This window comes from Myodes glareolus, chromosome 14, assembly GCF_982192425.1.
Source record: "Myodes glareolus chromosome 14, mMyoGla1.1, whole genome shotgun sequence".
Taxonomy (NCBI): domain Eukaryota; kingdom Metazoa; phylum Chordata; class Mammalia; order Rodentia; family Cricetidae; genus Myodes; species Myodes glareolus.
Genome location: NC_142039.1, coordinates 57,195,955 through 57,222,853, shown reverse-complemented (window position 1 = coordinate 57,222,853; position 26,899 = coordinate 57,195,955). Strand labels below are relative to the sequence as shown.

Here is a 26,899-nt window from a genome sequence, read left to right as displayed (position 1 = left end):
GGCTTCCATCGGCAGGAAAGGAGAGGTTTGGATCCTCCGACTTCTTGCCCGGGATTACCCAGCCAGTGCTGCCACAAGAGAGGGTTGAGCCGTCTGTGACGTCTGCATACCTCAAGTCTGTGGGAACTGGGTGTGTCTCTGTGGTAGGGTGCTTGCCTACTGTGTTTAAGACTCTGGATTCCAGCACTGAGAAGAAGGGGCAGGGAGGAGGAGGGATAAGGAGGGAAGAGGAGGGGGCGGGGAGGAGCAAGCCCGGTCACGCGAGGACAAAACACAAAGATGAGTCTATATAGGGAGCTCTCACCAGATACTGGATACTCTGGTGCTTAGGTCACGGGCTTTCCAGACTTGAGAGCTGCAGTTCAGATGTGGTATGTCTAAGGCGGTTTGTGAGACTGGCCTCAGTGGACTGGGGGGGGGGGGGGGGGTGCTGGGGGCGGGGGGCAGCGAGGGCTCCAGGTTTGGAGCCTTTTTCTATTAGGTCCACACTCACTCCAGTGATGAACTCAGTGTTCTCCAGAAATAAACTGATGTTATACTGACATCCGGAGTTTATTTTCTTTTTACATTTACTTATTTGTGTGTGTGTGTGTGTGTGTGTGTGTGTGTGTACGCATAAATATGTGGGTTCAATTGCCATTGTGCTTGCGCGGAGGTCAAAGGACAACTTGCTAGAATTGACTCTCTCCTTCTCCCACTTAGGTCCCAGGGATTAAACTCAGGTCTCCAGGTTTGTCATCAAACACTGCTACCCATGTTACTAGCCCCACTGGTCTGATTCTTGAGAAAGATTACATCTGTATTGCAGCTCAAGCTGGAACTCCTGATTCTTGCCTCCTCATCCCATGCGCTGCTGGGATCACAGGTGCGTACCATTACTTCTAGCCCTGTCCGCCAAAACAAAAGCATTAAAGGCTTGGCACCCAGTGCAGTGGTGTTCAGAGGTGGGGCCTGCGGGGCCTGTGGGGCCCGTGGGGCTTTTGATAAGATTGCAAACACTCTGACATCATCAATGGAGTCATAGCTAGCGGGCTACTGGGAGTGTGTGGAAGAGTTAGGAGGTCAGACCGGCTGTCAGAAGTCTCTGGTGACGTGCCTTGAAGGGTGCACTTTGTGTTCTGTGCAGCAAGCTTTTTGCCAGACTATCTTTGGACCGCCGGCCCCTAAATAACAACACAGGGACTTCTTATTAATTATGAGAGCCTGGCCTTTAGCTTAGGCTTGTCCCTAACTAGCTCTTATAACTTAAATTAATTTTTTATTTAACTATGTTCTGCCATGTGCCTTTTTTAACCTCTCCATTATGAATGTCCAACTTAAAATTGTGCAGCTGCAATACATTTTTTTTTACTTTAATTCTAAAGTTAAGCCTTCTTTGACATATATAGGCTGGTTTAATATAATTATTTTTTCTATAATTCAATATCTCTCAACCACATTTATGCTTTGCTCATCAGCATTCAAGAAAATTAAAATCAATAAAGTACCATACAGAGTCCAGACACCCTGTATATTTTCCATCTTTATGTGGCTTATTCTTCTATACAACTTTTTTCTCTCTTTGAAGACTTTCTCATCTTAAAACTATTTTTTTTTCTGTGACTGTCTATATTCATTTTCTTTTCTTTCTTGAGTACCTAAGCACATTTTAAAACATATTGTACCTGCTTAGAGGATGTTTTTGGTCTGGACCTGGCTTTTTGCATGTCTGCAGCCATGCACTTGTAGTTTTCCCTGACCCTGCTGCAAAGTGGCGCTGGTGGCCTGCTCCGCCCCCTCACTTCTATGAGAGCATGGCCTCATGCTGGTGGGTGTTGACCCCAGAGTTGCATTTACTACCCCAGCTCTGGAAAGCACTTTCTGGAGTCCCTGTGAGCATCAGCCAACTGTTTTGACTGCTTACAGAGAGGCCGAGGTAGTGATGCTGGCTGACATGACTTCTCAGTCTATCTATGTGGTCATGTCCCATTTTGGGCACCAAATGTAGCAAGCTTTCTTGTTGGACTATCTTTGGATCGCCAGCCCCCAAATAACAACACAGAGACTTCTTCTTAATTAGGAAAGCTTGGCCTTTTTCTTAGGCTTGTCCCCATCTAGCTCTTATAATGTAAATTAACCTGCTTTTATAAATTTACACTCTGTCACATGACTTTTTTTTTTAATCTCCTCCTTTCTGTATATCAGCTTTGGCCTGTGTCTCACAGATATCTCCGAGTGCCTAGAGAGGGAAGTGGGAGAGTGTTAGAGAAAGACACCGCAGCAAAGAATAAGTGCTTTGATATTCATCTCAATAAAGTAGAGCAGAGTCCCAGATGACAGAAGACAGGTGATCATGGATATATGTCACCATCATGACTTACAGAGAAGACCCAGGGCCTCTGCCTGGCTCTGTTTTCTGTTATCAAAAATAGAGACACAGCTGAGACTGAAAGCAGCTATGATTTCATTTCCCCTTTAGGGTTGGTGATTGAACCCAGGCCCTTGTGTACTAAGTAAATACCCCACTGCTGAGCCACCTTCCCAGGCCTTCATTTCACCTTCTAGGCCCATCATTGAAATATCCCCCTACTCACCATTGGTAAAGATTTAATGGATTCTAATTTATGTTCTAGAGCAACGGTTCTCAACTTTCCTAATGCTGTGACCCTTTAATATTGTTCCCCACGTTGTGGTGATTGTTGCAAAATATTTGTTTACACTGTAGAGATTTGTCTCTGCCAAAGACACTTTCTGATTGGTTTAATAAAGAGCTCAATGTCCAGTATCTGGGCAGGGGATTTTAGGTGGGACTTCCTGGGAGAGAGAGAGAGAAACTGAGAGGGAAGAAGAATCTAAGTGCACAGAAGTCGCCAGCAAGACTTGGAGAGGAAGCAGGAGGTGTAAGCTGAAAGAGAGGCAACGCCTTCTGACAGTAGGTAAGTTAATATAAGTGGGTTAATTTAAGTTAGAAGAGCTAGTTGAGACAAGCCTAAGCTAAAGGCCAAGTTTTCATAAATAATAATAAGTTTCCATGTTGTTATTTGAGGACTGGCAGTTCAAAGATAGTCTAGCAAGAAAGCTTGCTACAGGTGGTTCCTAACTGAAGATGGATGCTAAAAAGAAATCCCACACCAGCTCAGAATTGAGTATAATAAAGGGTTACATATTTAGGGGTAGACTCACCGATCATAGTCCTCTGCTCAAATGGGGAACAGCAACTGAATCCAGAGGGAGTGTGTATTAGGCCACACCCAAATGGGCAGGTAATTTAAAGGCTACTGGCTGAAGGATTTCCTACAGCACCTAACCATACAATTATTTTCATTGCTACTTCATAATTGTCATTTTGCTGCTGTTATGAATCATACTGTAGGTATCTTATCTGTGACCCCTGTGAAAGGGTCACACGACTGCCCCCCAAAGGAGTTGCAACCCACACAGGTTGGGAACCACTTCCTTACTGATTATATATATATATATATATATATATATATATATATATATATATATATATATATATTATGTGTGTGTGTGTGTGTGTATAACAGGTATGTTATAGGAGGCTATTTGTTTGTTCCTGGCCAGAACCAAGATAATCACACAGAAACTGTATTAATTACAACACTGTTTGGCCTATTAGCTTATGCATATTTCTGGTTCACTCGTATCTCTTAAATTAACCCATTTCTATTATTTTATATTTTGCTACAAGGCTTGTGGCCTAAGGACAAGGTTCCAAAGACTTGCATCTTTCCCCTTTGGTGGTTACATGACATCTCCCTGATTCTGCCCTCTTCCTCCCAGCATTCAGTTCAGCCCCCACCCCCCAGTTCTACTCTACTCTATCACAGGCCAAAACAGCTTCTTTATTCATTAACCAATAAAAGCAACACATATACAGAAGAACTTCCCACACCACAGGTACACACTTCACAGGTAAACACTTTACATGTATATACTTTATAGATACACACTTTACAGGTACATTGCAACATACCTTACTGATTATACAAATATATGGTGATGGTATCTATTATTAATTGGATTTTCATAACTATGTTATGAAGTAATGATAAAGTTATCCTTATTTGTAGTAAGGGGAGTGGCGGACTGTGTCCCGCCACCCGGCTAGCTTAACCCCCCAAATAAACACATGGAAATTGTATTAATTAAACACTGCCTGGCCCATTATCTTCAGCCCCTTATTGGCTAACTCTCACATATTAGTTTAACCCATCTCCATTAATGTGTATTGCCACTTGACTGTGGCTTACCGGCATGAGTCTAACCAGTATCCATCTTGGAGAGGAGAGCCATGGCGTCTGCCACACTGCCTTCTTCCTCCCTACCTTGCCTGTCTTCCTTGCCTACCTAAGTTCTGCCCTATCAAAAGGCTTAGGCAGTTCCTTTATTTGACCAATGAAAGCAACACATAGAAAGAAGACCCTCCTACACCACTTATTTACATTTATGTCCATAGGGTTGGCCAGAGATGTGTCTCTCTGCACAGGGCATCAGTCAATGCAGAGACTCATAGCTGGTCACAGGGCTGAGAATAAGCAACCGTTGAGTGCTCGGCTCTAAATGGGAGATCTGTATCAACCTCTACCTCAAGGTTCAGGAAACATTGTAGAAAACAGAGAAAAAGGGCCTGAGCTTGCTTTCTTATAGAGTAAACTGGCTTCAACCTTTGTTTTAGCTAAGTTGGCTGCTGGAAAGGCTGTGTACCTTGGGCCTTTGCTTTTTCTCATGCTTATTGGAATATAATCGTACGTGTTCTAGGTGTATCTGTGCTGTTTTAACATGTGTACCATTGTGAAATGATGACCAACCAAGCGAATTGACATCATGTTACCTAGTTCAATTTTCTCTTCAGGGTCCTGAGAGCACTTAGGTGGTATTTACTCCAAGCTCAAGTCTGTGACATCATCATTAGTTGCCCTCATGCTGTATATTAAGCTCTGCAGGTCTGTGGTGGTCTGAAAAAAAAATGCCCCCCAAAGGGCGTGGCACTATAGGAGGTGTGGCCTTGTTAGAGGAAGTCTGTCACTGTGGGCGGGATTTGCTGAAGCCACGCCCAGTGAAGCAGACCACTTCCTGTTGCCTGCATATCAAGATATAGGAATCTCAGCTTCACCACCATGTCTGCCTGCGCGCCACCATGATGTGTTATGATGATAATGGACTAAGCCTCTGATACTGTAAGCTACCCCAATTAAATGTTTTCTTGACAAGAGTTGCCATGGTCATAGTGTCTCTTCACAGTAATAGAAGCCCTTGCTAATACAAGGTCACTGTGGGCCTTTAGCACTTTGTTGGCACATGGTGCTTTTCCAGTTTCACTGTTTAAACCATCAGCTCAAGATCTTGTTGCCATGAAGTTCAGAGTCTACAATACATCCAGGTTCTTTCTATCCAGCCCCAGGTGCTTCCAACATGGCCGGGCTAGAAAATACACTTCTTGCAGCAAGGAGGCCCCTGCACCTTTCTTTTTAAAAATTAAAATACAATTCTATCACTTGCCCTTCGTTTTCTTTCTCAAAAGGAGTTAGCCCAAAACAGTGCTTTCTTTCTTTTTTTTAGAGTGGGGTAGAAGTAAGAAGGGATTGAGACGGGGTCTCATTATGTAGCCCAGGCTGGCCTCAAACTCACAGAGATCTGCCCACCTCTGCCTCTGAAGTGCAGGAATTAGAGACTTGTGCCACCAGGTCAGGTCCCATGTTCTTCCTTTAGAATAAAAGACCTCAGTATTCCTTCTGGTCTCATCATGGGATAGAGTTGTCAACACATGGGGGTTTCACACTCCCAGAAATCATAAGGGTGAGTCAAGGAAAACTGGCTGAGTGTCATCAAAATGCACAAGTTTGGCCTGGGTCTCTGTCTTCTAGTTTCAGTAAATGCACATAGGTGGTTCTCAAATATACATACTGACTTCAACAAAAAGTCACCGACAGAGAAACAGAAACAGGATTGCAGTGAACACACATTGCATTAAGTATTTTATGCACTTTGTACAAACAGATGCAGGGAAATAACACTTCTCTTTGGTTGCAATTTGCTGAGCTCACTGGCACGCTCTGGCTGTCGCTGAATATGGATGAGTCTTGAGAGTGCCTGGTGGCAGAAAGCCATCTGGGTTCCCCCTGCACAGCCGGGTCATAATATCCTTAACCTCGCTGCCATGCTATCTTTGCGCTTGTTTATGAATGCATATTATTTTAAATGTTCCATGTTGCTTATTGCTGCATAAATATAGTGGTATTTGTTCCTTGCCTTCCTGATGTAGTGAATGCATTTGAAGTCCATCAACATCAGGGAGAGTAAATAACTGGAATCTGCTGTGTTAACTGGAGGATGACTTAGAAATTTATCAGTCTCAAAATGCATTCTCTACAGCTTTTTCTTCGTTTCTTTTATTTTTATTTTTTAATGTTTGTTTATGGCAGTGTTGGGGGTCTAACCCAGGGCCACACACATGCTAAGCAAGTGCTCTACCACTGAACCACGCTCCCAGTTTCCTCCCTGATTTTTATGCAGAAAATACATTCTATAAACAATGCACTGAGTCTAGAAACAAACTGAAAGCAACAATACACTAAATAAGTGGGAACGGCGGCAATATTTATCAAATAGATGTTGTGGCCATAGGAAAGCTGCAGAAGGAAGCTCTTATTAAAAAGTGGTCAGAGTTAGAATTTATTTCAAATTCATCCCTTCAAATGAACTTTCATCAAGAATATTGCCTCAGCGGTTAAGAGCACTTCCTGCTTGTGTGGAGGACCCAGGTTCAGTTCCCAGCACCCACATGGCAGCTCACAACCACGGGCCCTCAGAGTTACCCAGGTGGCACTTACACTTGAGAGCGCCCTGCCTTAGCTGTCTGACTGGCTGGAATACTTACAGACTTGTACCACCAGATCTAGCAAACTCGTGGTTCCTGTGCTATTCATTTTTGGACCACCCTTCCGCTCTTGTTTTTGGTTATGAATTGGGGGCTGTTCCCGTCCTTTGTTCTCATCATCCGTTCCAAAGGCATGGATTTCGTGTCATCTTAGAAGACACGAACAAGTCCAGTGAAACTGCTCTCATTTGGAGTCACATCTCGAACACCACCACCCACATGCTGTCCCAGCCTCATAAGAACACTTTCTATGGCAAGGGCTGGGGTGGTGGGAGAGTGGGGGAGTTGGAGTAGGGGGTAGCGGGATCACACGTCTTTGCTGGTGCCTGCAGAAGCCAGAACAGGGCATCAGATCCCCTGGCATTGAAGTTCCAGAGAGTTGTGAACTACCAAGTGGGTGCGGGGAATTGAGCCTAGGTCCTCTGCCAAAGGAGGGGTGCACTTAACTGCTGAGCTATTTCTCCAGCCTCTCTATTGGAACTTTTAATTCCCTACCAGTTTGACAACATGCTGTTAAGAAAGCTTTTGAACGCACGCAAGAGTTGAAGAGGCTGTACGAGTTACACGCGTACCAGCTGTCACTACTAGCGCCCCAGTCCACTCACCTGTCCATCTCCCTGTCCTGTTCCCTACTCACCAGTCCACCTTGATTGGTGCATTTTGTTTTTTGGAGGATGAATTTCGAAGTGTGTCACAGGAAAGCCTCTCACGGCTCCCCAAGGGTCGTCTTCATGAGAATTCAGTGATTGTTTATGGGTTGGAAGGATTTGCAACAATGAAATGTGCCATTTGGTGAGTTGTCAGACATGCCATATGTCTACACTAGGCAAATCTCTGGAAGAATCTAGTAGGACATTTCTCCAGGGAATTCTAGACGTCCAGCTTTCTAGCCCAGTCAGCCCTCACTCTTTTCAACCCAGTTGTCTAGATTCCTCAGCCCCTTCCCTAATTTGTTATTCAATTAGATTTGATTTTTTTCTAGAATTTTTCATCTCTCTCTCTCTCTCTCTCTCTCTCTCTCTCTCTCTCTCTCACACACACACACACACACACACACACACACACACAATGGTACACAGTCATTTGTCAAAGTTCTGGGGGAGTTTGTTCTCAGGGTCTTTCATCCTGAAATGCGGGGGATGCTCGGGGATTCTGCTCATATTCTGTACTTGTTACCCGTCTCCTTGCTACAGCAGAAATACTTGATGAAAGCAAATTAGATAAGGACACATTCGTTTGGACTCACTGTTTCCGGCCATGCATTCATTCCATCGTGGTGGGGAAGGTATGGTGGCAGGAGCTTGAGGCAGTTGGGCATGTTGGATCTGCAATCAAAAAGCAGAGAAGGATGCATGCTGGTTCTCTGCTTTTCTTACCAGTTTTTTTTCCAGGCCAGGATCTCACACACATTTACGACAAGTCTTTCCAACTCAACACACTTTGGAAAGTACCTCACAGACTTGACCATGGGCTGCACCCATGTTCTAAATCTCACAAAGTTGACAAAAGTAACTATCCCATGGCTCTTTTTCAAAGTGTCTCTGCGTTGCACAGAACCTGCACACACACATTCTCTACAAAGTGTCTCAGTGTTGCACAGAACTTGCACACACGCATTCTCTACAAAGTGTCTCAGTGTTGCACAGAACCTGCACCCACACATTCTCTCACATGCTTTAACTTATCTCCAGGTCCCTTCAATGCCCAGTGCAGTGTTCATTGGAAACAGTTGTTACGTTGTATAGCTTAGAAAGTATGAGGAAAAAGGGTCTTTGTGTGCTTGGTACAGACCAATTTTTCCCGTGATACTCTAATTCAGAACCCTAGATACTGGAAGATGACTGGGTAAAAAAAGCAAATGAACAGCAGCCAGGCCTAGTGGCACAGGCCTATAATTCCAGCTACTCAGGAGGCCAAGGCTGGGGGATTGTAAATTCAAAGCCTGTCTAGGCTGCAGAGTAAACTCAAGGCCAGCCTGGGCAACTTAGTGAGACTCCTCAAAATAATGAGTGAACAGATTGCTGAATGGAAAGGGGATCCTGGGACTGAGAGGGTGTAAAGGAAGAATTGGGGTTGAGTAAAGGGGGAGGAACAATCAAAGCCAATTTTGTTTTTAAGATGACATAGTGAAATTTAACTCTTGATGTGCTAATTTAAAAATGTAAAAATTGAAGGGGTTGGAGATAGGACTCTGCTGTTAAGAGCACTTCTGGATGTTACCTTTCTTTCCCACCAGCCAGTTCCCAAATATCTACAGGAGAACTTCTAATTATAAATGCTCTACTGACAGCTTAGACTGGTTACTAGCTAACTCATACATTTTAAATTAACCCATGTCTCTTATCTACCCTCTGCCATGTGGTGGTACCTTTGTTCTACACAGCACATTCATCTTGCTTCCCTCAGCATCTGCTCATGACTTCTCAGACTCCGCCCTTCTTCTTCCCAGCATCCTCCTACCCTGGCTCTCCTGACCAATCTCTTCCTGCCCAGCGATAGGTCAGTCAGTTCCTTATTCACTGAAGAGAGTAATACATATTTACCGTGTACAAAGATTGTTCCACAGTATATAGAGGCCCCTAGGTTTGGTTCCCAGCACCCACAGAACAGCTCACAACTATCTGAAACCCCAGCTCCAGAGGATCTGGTGCCCTTTTGGTTCTGGCCTCCATAGACACTGCAGATACATTGTAGCACAAATTCCAACTGTTATTAATAATAAAAACCTGGAGTCAGATACAGGGGTTAATGCTGAAGATCAGAGACGCAGAATGGCCAGCCACTAGAGTTCTTACCTCTACCAATGCTCAGACCAAAGGGGCGATCCTGTCTCTATGAATCCTCTCTACAAAGCCTCAGACTGCATGCTCAGATTGAATCCTCAGAGTGCATCTGAGCTCCTGTCTCCTCCCACCGTATACTCCTCTCTCCACCCAGCCACATCACTCCTGTCTTCACCTCCCCAGTGCTGGGATTAAAGGCTTGTCACTCCCAAGTACTGGGATTACCTTTGTGTGAGCTCTGTTTCTCCTTTAGACAGATTTAATCCCGTGTAGCCCTGGGTGGCCTTAAACTCACAGAGATCCATCAGCCTCTGTTTCCTGTGTGCTGGGATTAAAGGTGTGTGCCACCACTGCTTGGCCTCTGTGGCAACTAGTGGCTAATTTAGCTAACAAGCTAAACTAGTGACTTAGCTCTGCACTCTGATTTTCAGGCAGGCTTTATTTGTTAGAGTACAAACAAAACATCACTGCAATACATGGTGCAAAGGCATACATGCAAGGAAAAGAGCCATCCACACAAAATCAAATCTCAAAATATAGTTGAAATTAAAAGTCCCAGGGAGATTCCAGGCAAGGTGTTAGGTGGATATGCCCGAGGACTTGGGTTCAATTCCTTTAAAAATTACCTTAAAAAAATATAATGAAATGAACAGTATTTTCATTTTATTTTTTAAAAACTGGTATTTTTTTTTTAAAAAAACCAGTCATGTTGTGTATATCTGAAGTCAGTGTTTCAATCACATAAATCTGACTTTTAAGTGAATATCCACAAAAACACATTGATGGAGAGGAAAACATAAGAGGCCACAAGTAGCTTGCTGGGTGACTGTCCCCTTGCTATCTGTACCTCTAAATCTTGTCTTACTTAACAAATGGGCTCTGGATGGGGCTCAGTGGGTAGAGCCCTTGCCTAGCAATCACAAAGTCCCGAGTTTGATTCACAGCAATGCTTAAATTTGGTTGGTGGCTTACACCTATGATTCCAAAACTTAGGAGATGTATGAAAATTAGAAGTTCAAGGATATTCTTGCTCCATAGAGAGTTGTAATCTAGCCTGGACGACATGAGACTCTGTCTCTCACCCCCATAAGAAACAACACAAGTTATGGCAACAGCCATTCCTCTGGGAAGGGAGTGTCACGAGAATGCTCCTTATCCTGGCCAGCTCCCTCCTCTTGTGTCTTGACTCTAAGCCCAGCAGTTTTCCTTAAAACAATGTCTGCTTGTTCTGAGATATTTGATCACACTATAGAGATGTGTCTCCGCCAAAGCACCTTCTGATTGGTTTAATGTAGAATTAAATGGCTAGTAGCTGGGCAGGAAGAGGATAGGCTTGACTTATAGGAAGAGATAGGGACTCTGGGAGGAAGAGAGGTGGAGTTTGCCATCAAGATGCAGAGAGAGGGGATACGTTCGTTGGCTTACTCCTTTCTGCCTATTGACGCGGCCGAGGAAGCATCACTGAGGGCTCCCATTTTCCTGCCGTCATGTCTAAGTCAGAGTCTCCCAAGGAGCCGGAATAACTGTGGAAGCTCTTCATTGGAGGGCTGAGCTTCGAAACAACCGACGAGAGTCTGAGGAGCCATTTTGAGCAATGGGGAACACTCACGGACTGCGTGGTAGTGAGAGATCCAAACACCAAACGATCCAGGGGCTTTGGGTTTGTTACGTACGCCGCTGTGGAGGAAGTGGATGCCGCTATGAATGCAAGACCCCATAAGGTGGATGGAAGAGCTGTGGAACCTAAGAGAGCTGTGTCAAGAGAGGATTCTCAGAGACCAGGTGCCCACTTAGCCGTGAAAAAGATCTTTGTTGGTGGTATTAAAGAAGACACGGAAGAACATCACCTGAGAGATTACTTTGAGCAGTATGGGAAAATTGAAGTGATTGAAATCATGACTGACAGAGGCAGTGGAAAAAAGAGAGGTTTTGCTTTTGTCACCTTTGATGACCACGACTCTGTGGACAAGATTGTTATTCAGAAATACCATACTGGGAACGGGCACAACTGTGAAGTAAGAAAAGCCCTATCCAAGCAGGAGATGGCGAGTGCCTCGTCCAGCCAAAGAGGTCGAAGTGGTTCTGGAAACTTTGGTGGTGGCCGTGGAGGCGGTTTTGGCGGCAATGACAATTTTGGTCGAGGGGGAAACTTCAGTGGTCGTGGTGGCTTCGGTGGCAGCCGTGGTGGTGGTGGATATGGTGGCAGTGGGGACGGCTATAATGGATTCGGTAATGACGGAAGCAATTTTGGAGGTGGTGGAAGCTACAATGATTTTGGCAATTACAACAATCAGTCCTCAAATTTTGGACCAATGAAAGGAGGAAACTTTGGAGGCAGAAAGCTCTGGCCCTTATGGTGGTGGAGGCCAGTGCTTTGCTAAACCACGAAATCAAGGTGGCTATGGTGGTTCCAGCAGCAGCAGCTATGGCAGTGGCAGAAGGTTCTAATCACAGCCAGGAAACAAAGCTTAGCAGGAGAGGAGAGCCAGAGAAGTGACAGGGAAGCTACAGGTTACAACAGATTTGTGAACTCAGCCAAGCACAGTGGTGGCAGGGCCTAGCTGCTACAAAGAAGACATGTTTTAGACAATACTCATGTGTATTGGCAGAAAACCTCCAGGACTGTATTTGTGACTAATTGTCTAACAGGTTATTTTAGCTTCTGCTCTGTGGAAAGTGTAAAGCATTCCAACAAAGGGTTTTACTGTAGACCTCTTTTCACCCATGCTAAATGTAATAGTCTGATCATGACACTGTATAAATATCTTTTTTTCTTTAAAAAAAAAAAGATGCAGAGAGAGTCTGAAGTGTGGTACTGAGGAAAGGTAACGGGTCACATGGCAGAATGTAGGTTAATATAGATGGGTTAATTTAAGTTTTAAGCTAAGTCCAAGCTTTTATACTTAATAAGTCTCCATGTCATTATTTGGGAGCTGACAGTACAAAGAAGATCCAACTACATCTGCTTCTCTCTGTCAACATTCTAGATGGCACCTTCATTCTGCACACCCCATTCCCTCTCTGTGTCTGGCTGTTGCTCTGCCCTGTACCGACTGCTGATGTACTCTGGCGGATCAGTTCAGTCCTGTTTCACAGGCCAAGCCTTACCCGAGACTTCTGGTTTTCTCTGAGTTGCCAAGTGGAAGGTGTATAGAATGCTGAAACTGATGAACAGGCTTATCAGTTCATCAAGGCACAGCCCCTGTGTGATCAAAACTCGCATGATCCCCACTACAGGCGCTAAGCAGATATACCAGACCCATGCTGCCTTCTTCTCCCATCCTCTTTAATGGCAGGAAGGTTAGCCTTTCAGATCTGTCTCAAATCAACAAACAATAAAAACAACAAAAGGGCAAAGACAAAGTTCCAGCACACAGTTTTCACTCCAGCTTTTGGGGACTATGCTAAGGTAGCATTTCACAGTGGGAACATGTATCAGAACAAAATCCTTCACTTGATGCTGGAAAAGAGAAAGAAAGAGCAACAGACCGAGGACCCTCTGTCCCCTTCTAAAAACAAACTTACAAAACCAACTCCAATCACCTGAGATCCTTGACCTCACCTCTTCAAGGGATCCACCTCCCACATCAACCTCCCAGCTTAAATGCAAGTTTTTTAAAAGCCGGACAGCAAAAAACAATGCACCAAAATTGAGAGTTCTGACTTAGAAAGAGTAGCATAAACAATGTCAGTACAGACAACTGGTAGTTCATGCTGTGGTATACTAGTAGTTATGTGATGGGGGATTAAATAGGCATATGTTGGGAAATCTTGACAGGCGAGACTGAAGTGACCAGGGACAGTCTGTGTCTTTGGAGGTTTGTCTATTGGAGAGAAGGAACAAAGACAGATTTAGGAAGTTGCCTGTATGGTCTTTGTTATGTCACAACCTGGTGTTTTCTATAGCATAAAACCTGCAATGTTAACACTAGCATTTTATTTTGGGTCTTGGATGCTAACCAAAACTCCCACTATTGCTTTACAAGGTCTAAGTGGTAAATAAAATTGTACATGTACAAAATCAAATAATAATGCTTCTGTTATGTTGTCTTTTGGTTTCAGGGGTGGAGTTGAGACAGGTTCTCATGACGTCACCTGGGATGGTCTCAAACTCACTGTATTGCCCAGACCTCAGATTTAATCCTCCTACTTCAGCCTTCTCAGAACTGGGATTTACTGGTGTGCACATCACTCCCAGATGAAATGTTTTGATGTAGAATTTTCATAGTTCATGCCTACTCTTGTAAAACAATGACTACATCAACCTAGTTAACACAACCCTTACCTAATGCAGATGCCATTTTTGTTGATGTATGTGTGGTGGAAATGGTTAAGATTTACTCTCTGGAGCTGAAAGTTTTTGCCTAAAGAAGGTGAGACAGTCCTTCGGGATTCTGTATTCATGAAAGAGTCTGCCAGACATTCTGCAGGATACAGAAGAAAGTGACTGACAAACTGACAATATAAGTGGAACTGTCTTTGAAATTTCCTGCTTCATGGAAAAGTCTGCCAGATACTGTGGGTCAGTAGGCTGAAAATAGGTGCCCGCAATGTTATTTAAGAACTTTGGGTGACTGTACAGGCAGCGAGATATCTCTGTCAATTCTAGAGGTTTGGAATTTCCTCTAGAAATTGTGGAAGTTGCTTACAGTGCATTTCCTGTTTACTTAGGTAATATGGTATCCTTATGGAGTCTTTGATGAAGTAAGAAATAGATAGTTATAGTATTTCTTAGTTATGATAAAAGATAAAGTAGATATAAATACTGTAACTATAATTCTTGCTTAATACTGTTTTGTTATATATTATCTTTCTATGTTAAAGTTAAAACCTTCCTTTTTATTTAGACAGAAAAGGAGAGGTAATATATTCTGTGAATATGTTTTATTGCCATTGGTTAATAAAGAAGCTGCTTTCAGTCAATGGCTTAACAGAGTAAAGCCAGGCTAAAAGAGATATATAGAGAGAGTAGGCAGAGTCAAAGAAAAGCTATGTATACACCTACAGGAGACAGCCACCTCTGCCAGAGCCTGCTGAAACCTTACCAGTAGGCCACGACCTTGTGGTAATGCACAGATTAATAAAGATAGGTTAGTTTAGGACGTAAGAGCTAGCTAGAAATACGCTTAAGTATTGGCCAAACAGTATTGCAAATAATAGTTTCTGTGTGGGGCTGGAGAGATGGCTCAGAGGTTAGGAGCGCTGCCTGCTCTTCCAGAGGTCCTGAGTTCAATTCCCAGCAACCACATGGTGGCTCACAACCATCTGTAATGAGGTCTGGTGCCCTCTTCTGGTCTGGTGGCATACATGCAGACAGAACACTGTATACATAATAAATAAATAAATCAAAAAAAAATAGTTTCTGTGTGATTATTTCAAGTCAGGGTGATCGGGAAACAAACTAGCATCCTCCTCCATGATTATTTCAAGTCAGGGTGGTTGGGAAACAAACTAGTAGCCTCCTCCAACAGGTGGTAGAAGCACATGCCTTTAATCCCACCTAGTACTGGGGAGGCAGAGGCAGGTGGATCTCTGTGAGTTTGAGGCCAGTCTGATCTTCAAAGTGAGAGTTCCAGGACAGCCAAAGCTGTTATGCACAGAAATCCTGTCTCGAAACACACACAAAACAAAACAAAAACTAACAACAACAACCCCCCCCCCTGCATTTTCTGCCTTTCTCTTACCTGCCAATGTAGTTGTGCATGTAATATGGTGCCTAGAATCTATTCTGCTGCATTGTTTAAAGCTTCTCTCCTTTGAGAGCTGGGATGTGGGTTTGCTGGCTGCAGTATAAACAATTTCCTTCGACTGTAAAGCAGCCACTCAAGATGGGAGAACAACAAGATAAAAATAATCTGGGTCCTGGGGATCATGGAATCTTTTTATAAGCCAAGGCCAGGGAATATTTGGGGTGTGTGTGTATGTGTGTATGTGCATGTGTGCATACACACATGAGGGAGGGAAGAAGGGAACAGGAGAAATAGGGATGAGGCTGCTATTATTGCTTTCAGGGAACATAATTCTTTTTATACCCTGACATTTTCATACAGGTACACACTGAACTTTTGGTCATTTTCACCCCCTAGCTACCTCCTTTCACCCACTCTCTCTCCTGTTAAACTCTTCTTCCTCCCAACAGTACCTTTCTTCTTTGGTGTCTTCCTTGTTATTTTGACCCATTGAGCTTCATTCTGGTTGTTGCTTGAGCATGCTTTGGGTGTTATTTATTGGAACACGGGAAACTTACCAGTGGCTACACCACTGAAGAAAATAACACCCCTCTCCCAGTACCCAAGAACTACTATCGGAAGCCCTTAGTGGGGTGAGGAGTGCTTTTCCCATGAGCAATGAAATGCTGGTGAACTCAGTCTTCCGCAGGACAGACACAGTGAGTTCAATGTCATCTCACGACCAGAAGACATCATTTCACAGCTGTCCTCCCCAACCTTTGGCTCTTACATTAAGTCTCTTCCAACTTCTAGATGTCCCTGAGTCTTGGAAGAGGTGGTACAGCTGTTCTGCTTAGGGTTAAGCACCTCACAGTCATTTATCTGCACTTCAATTATTGATTTTTATGTTATTTTTTATTATGACACTGCTGAAAGTTTATCAGTTATAAAAAATTTTCTAGAGGAGTCTTTAGGGTCTTATACACATAGGATTATATCATTTAAAAATAGACATACCTTGATTTTTTTCATTTCTTCTTTGTATCTCTTTTCTTTCCTTTTCTTGTTGTATTACTCTAGTTAAGTTTTCAAGTACTGTACTGAGTAGAAGTAAGGAGAGTAGACGTCTTTGCCTCGTTCCTAATCTTTGTGGTAATGTTTTTCATTTTTGTGGATTTATCATGATGTTGGTTATGTGTGTCATATATAGTCTTTACTACATTGCAATATATTCCCACCATCAGTAGTCTTACCAGGGTCTTCATCATGAAAGGATATTGGATTTTTGCCAAAGATCTTTTCTGTGTCTATTGAGATGGTCATGTTGTTTATGTTCTTGAGTCTATTTATGCAATGAATTGAATTTATTGATTTACACATGTTGATTCATCTCTGAAATGAAGTTAACTTGATTATGATGAATGATTTGGAGGGTTAGAGACAGCGCTCCTCTGTGTAACAACCCTAACTCACTTTGTAGATCAGGCTGGCCTCGAATTCACAGAGATCTATCTGCCTGCCTCTGCCTTCTGAGTGTTGGGATTAAAGGCATGCTCTACCACTGCCTGGCTACATTTCTGATTTTTTAACTGTAAAGACTTAGAGGTTTTGTTATATTGTGCTTTCATTTCATTCAATTCAAGGATTATTTTTTCCCTTTTGATTTCTTCAGTGATCCATTCACCATTCTGTACTGTGTTGTTTGATCTCCAAGACGAGATGTCACGTATTTCCTATGGCCTCACTTGCTTCTTTATTTTTCTAACTTTATTCCACTGGTAAAATACAGGGGTTATTTTAATTTTCCTGTATTTAGTGAGACTAGCTGGGCAGCAGTGGTGCAAATTCTAGCACTTGGGAGGCGAAGGCAGACAGAGCTCTGAGTTTGAGGCCAACTTGGTCTACAGAGCAAGGTCCAGGACAGCCAGGGTTACACAGAAAAATGTTGTCAAAAAAAACCCCTCAAGAACAACAACAACAACAAAAATTACAGTTACACATTTTCACACAGTGTAGTTAAATATCTCACATCCCCCCCTTTTTTTAATAAAAAGGAAAGGGCTTTAACTCTAACACAGTAAAGCTATATACAATAAGGATAATTATTAGCTAAGAATTACATTTACAATGTCCAGTCTATCTGTATTTTGCAGATTTGAAAAAAGTACTCTATTGTCTATCCTATTTTGGTGACTCCAAAGTTTTATACCTAAAAATGTTTTTATCTTAACTTTGCTTACCAACCCAAAACTATCTTTTTAGACCTCAAAACATTTTACTAAACAACTTGAGCTTTATGTCTCTCAAACTTTTATACTTTCCTGCTTCCTCTGTGCCTGATTGGCTGGCCCCTGGTGTCTCTGTGGCATTTCTTTGTCTTTCTGCCTTGAACCTAAATTCCTCCTCCTGCTTACTCTTCTTGCCTTTAAGTCCTGCTTATACCTCCTCCCTCATTATTGGCCATTTAGCTTTTTATTAGACCAATCAGGTGCCTTAGGCAGGCAAGGTAAAACAGCAACACATCTTTACATAGTTAAACAAAAGCAACACATCTTTGCATAATTAAGCAATTAAATATTTTTTTCAAAATCTCAGTTACAAATCTCTAAATATTTCATAATTTTCTTTTCTTTTCTTTCTTTCTTTTTTTGTTTTTTGTTTTTTTGAGACAGGGTTTCTCTGTAGCTTTCGAACCTATCCTGGGACTAGCTCTTGTAGACCAGACTGGCCTCGTACTCATGGAGATCAGCCTTCCTCTGCCTCCCAAGTGCTGGGATTAAAGGTGGGCACCACCACCAGGCTTCTTCTATAATATTTCTTGATGGGCATCTTGGCTGGTTTCATATCTTGGCAATTATGAGTAGCATGGCAAAAAACATGAATGTGTAAGCACCTCTGTGGTACAATAACTGGGAATGTTTTGGATGCATGGCCAGGAGTGGTGTGACTGGGTCATAAGGTAATTCTCTTTTGACTTTCTGAGGAAACACTGATTCCCATAGTTCTGGAAGCCTTTGAAACCAACTCTGTATTGTTGAACTTGATTCTCACTGCTATTTGTTAGGTTTGGGTCATAAACTCTCATTTCCTACCACCAGGCTTCTGGGGGAGCCCTCTCTCAGTTCAGGATTGAATAATCCAGGAGATCAAATGCTTTATGATAGACAATTAAAATCAACCTAAATATAAGGAGAGCATAGGTTGTACCCAGAAGTAAAGGACAACTCATCTTGATGGGTTTACACTTTACAGGTACATACTTTTAGGTGTATACTTTACAGGTATGCATATTACAAACACACACATTACAGGTACACACTTTACAGGTACACATATTACAGGTACACATATTACAGGTATACACATTACAGGTAAACACTTTACAGATACACATTTTGCAGGCACACATGTTACAGGTACAAACTTTACATGTGTATACTTTATAGTTATACATTTATAGGTGTACAGTTTACAGGCTTACACATTACAAGTACACACTTTATAACTGTACACTTCACAGGCACACACTTGACAGGTGTACACTTTACAGGTATGTTATAAGAGGTTATTTATTTGTTCCTGGATGCCCAGAACCAAGATAATCACACAGACATTGTATTAATTACAACACTGCTTGGCCTATTAGCTTATGCATATTTCTAGCTCACTCGTATCTCTTAAATTAAATCTCTTAAATTTCTATTATTTTATATTGTGCTACAAGGCTCATGGCCTACTGCCAAGGTTCCAACTGGTAACTTGCATCTTTCTCCTCTGGTGGCTACATGGCATCTGCCTGACTCTGCCTTATTCCTCCCAGCATTCAGTTCAGTCTCCCCACCCCCAGTTCTTCTCTATTCTATCACAGGCCAAAACAACTTCTTTATTCATTAACCAATAAAAGCAACACATATACAGAAGAACTTCCCACACCACAGGTATACTCTTTATAGCTACATACCTTATAGGTATACACTTTACATGTGTACACTTTACAGGTTCACAATTTACAGCTGTACATTTTACAAATACACACTTTATAGTTGTACATGGTAGGTACAGGTACACACTTTACAGATATACACCTTACAGGTATACATTTTACAGGTATGTACTTTACGGGTATACTCTTTACAGTTGTACACTTTACATGTGCATACTTTATAAGTACACACTTTATTGGTATACACTTTACTGGTATACTCTTTACAGGTACACACTTTGCAGGTACACATGTTACAGGTATGCATTTTATAAGTGTATATTTTATAGTATACAGGTGTTCACTTTACAGGTACATATTTGACAGGTCCACACTATACAGATATACACTTTATAGGTATATACTTTAAAGGTATACAATTACAGGTAAAAACTTTGCATGTATACTCTTACAGGTACATACTTTACAGGTAAACAATTTACAGGTGTACACTTTATAGGTTTACACTTTACAGGTACACACTTTATAGGTATACTCTTTAGATGTACACAATTTTTATGTACACATTCATAGTTACACACTATACAGGTACATATTTAGAGGGGTACACTTTGCATGTGTAGCCTTTGCAGGTACACATTTTAGAGGCACACACTTTACAGGTTTACACTTTACAGTTTTATATTGACAGATATATACTTTACAGGTACATATTTTAAAGGTATACAGTTTCCAGGTATACACAGTATACCTGGTGTATAAAGGTATAAAGGTGTACACTTTACAGGGAAACACTTTAAAGGTGTACACTTTACATATGCACACTTCACAGGTGTATACTTCACATGTACACATTTTAGAAGTACACACTTTACAGGTGTATACTTTATATGTGTTCACTTTACAGGTACACACTTTACTGGTACACACTTTACAGGTATGCACTATACATGTATACACTTTATGCATATACACTTTACAGGCACACACTTTACAGGTGTACACTTTACAGATATACACTTTGAAGGTGTATATTTTACAGGTACATACTTGACAAGTACACACTTGACAGGCATACACTTTACAGGTGTATAAGTTATAGGGGTACAATTTACAGGTATATACTTTACAGGTAAACACTCTGCAGGTATGCATTATACAAGTGTATTCTTTACTGGTATACAGTTTATAGGTACACCCTTTATATGTTCCCACTTAACAGGTACATACTTCATAGGTGTATACTTACAAGTATGCACTTACTGGTACACAATTTTAAGGTGTGCACTTTACACACTTTGCTGGTACACATTTTACAGATACACACTTTACAGAAGCACACTTAGCAGGTGTATACTTTACATGTGTATACATTACAGGTATATACTTTATGAGTGTACAGTTTAGAGATGTACACCTTACAAGTACACACTTGACAGTACACACTTTACTCTTATACACTTTACAGATGTATACATTATAGGTGTACACTTTACGGGTACACATTCTACAAGTGTATAGTTTAGAGGTGTGCACTTTAAGATACACACTTGACAGGTACACAGTTTAAAGGTATACACTATACTGATATATACATTACATGTATACAGTTAACAGGTGCACACTTTGCAGGTACAAACTTTATAGGTATGCACCTTACAAGTGTATATTTTACAGGTGTGTACTTTACAGGTTATATATTCTACAGGTATACACTTTACAGTTGTACACTTATATGTATACATTTTACAGGTGTACACTTTACAGGTACACACTTTACATGTACACACTTAATTGGTACATATTTTACAAGTGTATATTTTACAAGTATACAGTTTGCAGGTGTACACCTTACAGATACACACTTTACAGGTACAAAATTTAAAGGTATAAATTATCCAGGTATATACATTTCTGGTATACACTTAACAGGTCACACTTTACAGGTACACTCTTTATAGGTATGTACTTTACAATTGTAACTTTATAGGTGTTCACTTTACAGGTATGCACTTGACATGTACACACTCTATAGGTATATACTTCACAGGTGTATACTTCACAATTTGCAAGTATATACTTTACAGGTATATACTTTACAAGTACATACTTTACAGGTATACACTTACTGGTGTACACTTCACTGATACACGCTTTACAGACACATAGTTTACAGGTAGTCACTTTATAGGTATACACTTTAAAGGTACATACTTTGTAGGTATACACTTACTGGTGTACACTTTACAGTTGTATACAGTACAGGTACATGCTATACAGGTTTGCAATTTATAGGTATACACTTTGTACCCACTCACTTTACAGGTTCACATTTTACAGGTAAACACTTTATAGGTGCACACATGTGTACACTTGACAGGTACACACTTTGCAGGTATACACTTTACAGGTATATACTTTAAAGATGTACAATTGCAGGTACACACTTTATAGGTATGCACTTTACATGTGTACACTTTACATGTACACACTCTATAGGTATACACATTTCAGGTATACACTTTACAGGTATACACTTTGCAATTGTAGAGTTTACAGGTACACACTTTACAGGTGTACATATTACCAGTGTACTCTTTACAGGTTCACACTTTGCAGGTACATACTTTACAAGTACAAACTTTACAAATGTACAATTTATAGGTACACACTTTACAAGTGCATACTTTTGAGGGGCACACATTACATGTGCATACTTTACAGGTACACACTTTACAGGTACACACTTGACAGGTGTTTACTCTCTACGCACACACTTTCCAGATGTATACTTTACAAGAGTATAGTTTACAGGTGCACAATTTACAGACACACACTTTACAAGTATATGCTTTAAAGGTACACTTTACAAGTACACACTTAAAATATACACTCTTTATATGTACACATTTTATAGGTTGGCTCTTTATCTGTATACACTTTGCAATTGTACATTTTAGAGGTATACACTTTGCAAGTATGCTCTTTACAAGAACACACTTTACAGGTGTACACTTTTCAGGTATACACTTCACAGGTATGAAGTTTACTGGTACATACTTATAGGTACACATTTTAGAGGTACACACGTACATAAGTATACACTTTACAGATGTTTACTTTAGAAGTACATTTCATAGGTACACACTTTAGACGTATACACTTTACAAGGCCACACTGTAGAGGTACACACCTTACAAGTGTTCACTTTACAGCTATACACAGTTTGCAGGTACACATTTTACAATTATAATCTTTACAGGTACATACTTTACATGTGTACACTTTAAAATTGTACACTTTGCAGGTACATACTTTACAAGTACAAACTTTACAAATGTACAATTTATAGGTACATACTTTACAGGTACACACTTTATAGGTATACACATTACAGGTGTATAATTTACAAGTGTACACTTTAAAATGTATACTTTACAGGTAGACACTTTACAATTACACACTTTACAGATACACGTTTCACAAGTGTAAACTTTCAGGTACACTTTAGAGGTACATACTTCACATGTATGCACTGTATAGGTGTACACTTTAAAGATATACACTTTACAGGAGTACATTTTACATGTACACCTTTATAGACACACACTTTACAGGTGTACATTTTACAAGCTCACACTTTACTGGCTTACATTTTACAGGTACACTTTAAAAGTACACAATTTACACATGTATACTTTACAGGTGTACACTTTACAGTTACACATTTGACAGGTTCACACTTTACAGGCTCACATTTTACAGGTGTGTACATTACAGGTACACACTTTAAAAGTACACACTTTACACATGTATACTTTACAGGTATACTCTTTATAGAAGTTCAGTTTACAGGTATACACTTACAGTTATACACTTTACAGGTATATTCTTTACAGGTATGTACTTTACAGGTATACACTTTACAGGTACACACTTTACATATATGCACTTTATAGCTATATAGTTTGCACTCACACACATTGCAGATATGCACTTTATGACTACACACTTTACATGTATACACATTAGAGGTGCATAATTTATATGTTCTCACTTTACAAATACACAATTCACAGGTATACTCTTTACAGATGCATACTTTAGAGATATACACTTTACATGTGTAGACTTTAGGGGTACACATTTTATAGGTATACATACTTTACAGTTTCATAATTTACAGTTATACACTTTACAGGTACACACTTTAAAGGTGTGCACTTTACAGGTACACACATTACAGGTGTACACTTTACTGGTAAACAATTTATAGGTGTACACTTTACAGGTGCACACTTTACAAGTACACACATTATAGGTGTATACTTTACTGGCAAACACTTTACATGTGTTTATTTAAGGGTGTACACTTTACATGTACACATTTTACAAGTACACACTTTACAGTACACAAATTGCAGGTTTGTGCTTTACATGTACACACTTTACAGGTACACACTTTGCAGGTATGCACTTTACAAATGTTCACTTTGCAGGTGTATACTTTACAGGTACATACTTGACAGGGACACATAGTAGAGGTGCACACTTTACAGGTACACACAGTACAGGTGTACACTTTACAGGTGCACACTTTTCAGGTATACAACTTACAGGTATTCATATACAAGTTACACTTTACATGTACACATTTTACAAGTAGACACTTTGCAACTATACAATTTACAGGTGTTCACATACAGGTGTACACTTTATATGTATACATTTAACAAGTAGACACTTTGCAAGTATATACTTTAAATGTGTTCACTACAGGAACACACTTTACTGTACACACTTTACAGGTATACAGTAGACATGTTTTCACGTTATAGGCATATACACTTTACATTTGTAGCTTTTAGAGGTACACATTTTATAGGTACACACTTTACAGTTTCAAATTTACAGTTATACACTTCACAGCTACACATTTTACAGGTACACTCTTTGCAGGTGTATACTTTACATGTACATACTTTATAGGCATACACTTTACACTTTACAGGTTTATGCATTAGAGCTGTATGCTTTACAGGTATATACTTTAGAAGTGTACACTTTCCTGGTGTATTCTTTACAGGTATACACTTTACAGTTGCACAGTACAGGTATACACTTTACAAGTATATAGTTTATCTGGGTACCCTTTAAAGGTACACACTTTACAGGTATATATTTTACAGGTACACACTTTACAGGCACATACATGACAGGTATACACTCTACAAGTGTATACTTTACAGGTGTACACGTTACAGGCACACACTTTACAGGTACACATATTTATGGTACGCACTGTATAGGTATATACCTTACTGGTACACACTTTGCATGTGTAAACTTTACAGGTACACACTTTACAAGTATTCCCTTTACATATATACACTTTGCAGGTATATACTTTTCAAGTTTACATTTTACAGGTGTACAATGAAGAGATACAGGTTTGGACTGGATCCTGGAGTCACATAAAGATCATGCCTGTGATGTTAGGATCCTTGTACATGTCTTTCAATATTGGTTAGATTAAACTGAAAGTCAGGGCATCTTTTACTTCCATTAGTAAAGGAAAAATAGACCTGTAGTTAAATTAAAGAATTGACAGAAGTTAAATAAAAATCCAATAAACACTCTGAAAATTTTCCACTAGATGGCAGTGTTGTCCAACTTTTCTTAAACAGTGACTGCCTGAAACTGCTGATTATAATTGGCTAAATAAATATCTTTTAGAATTTCTGAATGACACTTGTATGTGTTTTGATTATGACTCGTACTATAAATTATAAAACAATAAAATCAACGAAGGAACAACAACAACAACAACACCCCAGCAATAACAACCTCTAAGGAGTGAGTAGATGGTGGATTGATCCCTGGTGGCTGTTGTTGATATAGCTGTGTTCCTTCACACATTCATAGGCCCAAGCAGGAACTCAAAATATGGTTGTATTTGGAAATAGGGATTTAGGAAGATAAAACTGTATGAGGTCTCGGGGTGGGGTCCCAATCAGCTAAGGTTAGTGTTCTTACAAGAGGAGGAGGAAGGGTTGGGGGTGTAGCTCAGAGACAAGCAGGTGCTTAGGTTGGCAAGAGCCTGGGATCTGATGCCATAGGCAAAAGAAGAAAAAGAAGAGGAGGAAAGAAGAAAGGGGGAGAGGAAGAAAGGAGGAAGGAAGGAAAGGAAGAAACTCTAACCTATCGCACACATACAGAGAGAGGGCGGAGTAGATTGTCACATGAGGACTCTACAAGAGAGTCACTGTTTAGGTGCACATATATCTTACAAACCTGTCATCCCAGATCACAGGAATCTGAGCCAAGAAGATCCTGAATTTAAGGTCATTGTGAGCAACATAGTAAGACCCATATATACGTAAACAAATAGATGAAATATAAAGTAAAAAAATGCAAAAAGAACATAGTTGCCATCAAACCAGAAAGAATGAGCGCATCAGGGACCGGCAGCCCAGGAGGCACTTGGAGCTTGGACTTGCGGTCTCCAGAACTGTGAGAGAACAAATGTCAGAGCTCCGAGGGTCTGTGGTTGGGCTCCCCAGCAAAATGACTCAGTATGGGCTCTGCAGTCTCTGTCTGGAGCCCCTGGGCAGGAGTTAGTGAGTGCAGGAGGGTCCTGGGGGCAAGGAGCAGCTTACAGTCCTGAGGTGTTTATTTAGGATGAGGTTAGCTCCCTAGGGGAAGCTTTACCTTCTCTGAGGAATAGATGGGAGTGGGGTGGGTGGAAGGCAGAAGGTGGGAGGAGTGGAAGGAGGGGAAAGAGAGGGAACTGGGATTGGCATGTAAAATGAAAAAAGATTTATTTTTAAATAAACTGAAAAAAGATGAAAAAAAAAAAGGCTGGGTTGCTCTGATTACAAGGTCCCTTTCCCCCACCCACTGACTTCCTGCCCAGGCTTTGCTTCATTGGGAGTCACAACAGCTGCAGATATAGCCAGTCACTCCTCTCCCTGGAAGTTTGGGTGCTAAGAGTCATGCTCAGAGACTGTCCTTCTCTCTCTTGTCCCCACACTTCTTGGGGGTGCCTGGTAGATGTTGTTCATCTCGAGTGGAAGAACCCAAACTTCTGTCCTGGGTTCATCCATGACCTTTGTCTTCTTCTTCATCTGTGACCACTCCCTAGGCAACCTTAACCAGAGAATTGGTTACTCTTTGGTCCCTGTTACCAAAATATGTGAGAAAGTCAACTTGAAGGAGAAAAGGTTGACTTAGGTTCATGGTTTCTAAGGAGGGTGATTGGTTGGTCCTTGTGACAGGGTAGACAATCCCTGGGGAAGAGCTGCCCTGGAGAAGCTCACAAGATCACATCCCAGGAAGCCTGAGAGGAAAACAGGAAGGGCCAGATATAATCCTCCAGGCTCTCCCCTCATGACTTTTACCAGCTAGAAATTACAGCCTACCACCTGATGGAGAAATGTTCAAAACACAGCCTAGGGAGGATGTTTCAGAGTCAAACCACACTGATGAGGCACACCTCCAGGTGTATCTGGGAGAGCGTTTCTAAAGCAGACTGAGTTAGGGAGAGAAGGTGGGTAGCATCATCCTATTGGGGGAGCCAGAGTGCGGCCCACACTCCCCTTTCTCCGCTTCCTGTTCTGCAGGT

General features: G+C 41.1%; 1 long non-coding RNA gene and 1 pseudogene across 1 annotated transcript in view; both read left to right on the top strand.

Moving 5' to 3' along the window:
- The first annotated feature begins 707 nt into the window (after nt 1–707).
- LOC146892043 (uncharacterized) overlaps nt 708–26,899 on the top strand; it is a 29,983-nt gene continuing 3,791 nt past the window's right edge. The window contains exons 1-2 of the long non-coding RNA XR_015005155.2: nt 708–865; nt 2,774–2,915. This is a non-coding gene — a long non-coding RNA (uncharacterized LOC146892043). The remainder of the gene's footprint in view (nt 866–2,773; nt 2,916–26,899) is intronic.
- Nucleotides 11,136–12,284, top strand: LOC148119881 (heterogeneous nuclear ribonucleoprotein A1-like; annotated as a pseudogene).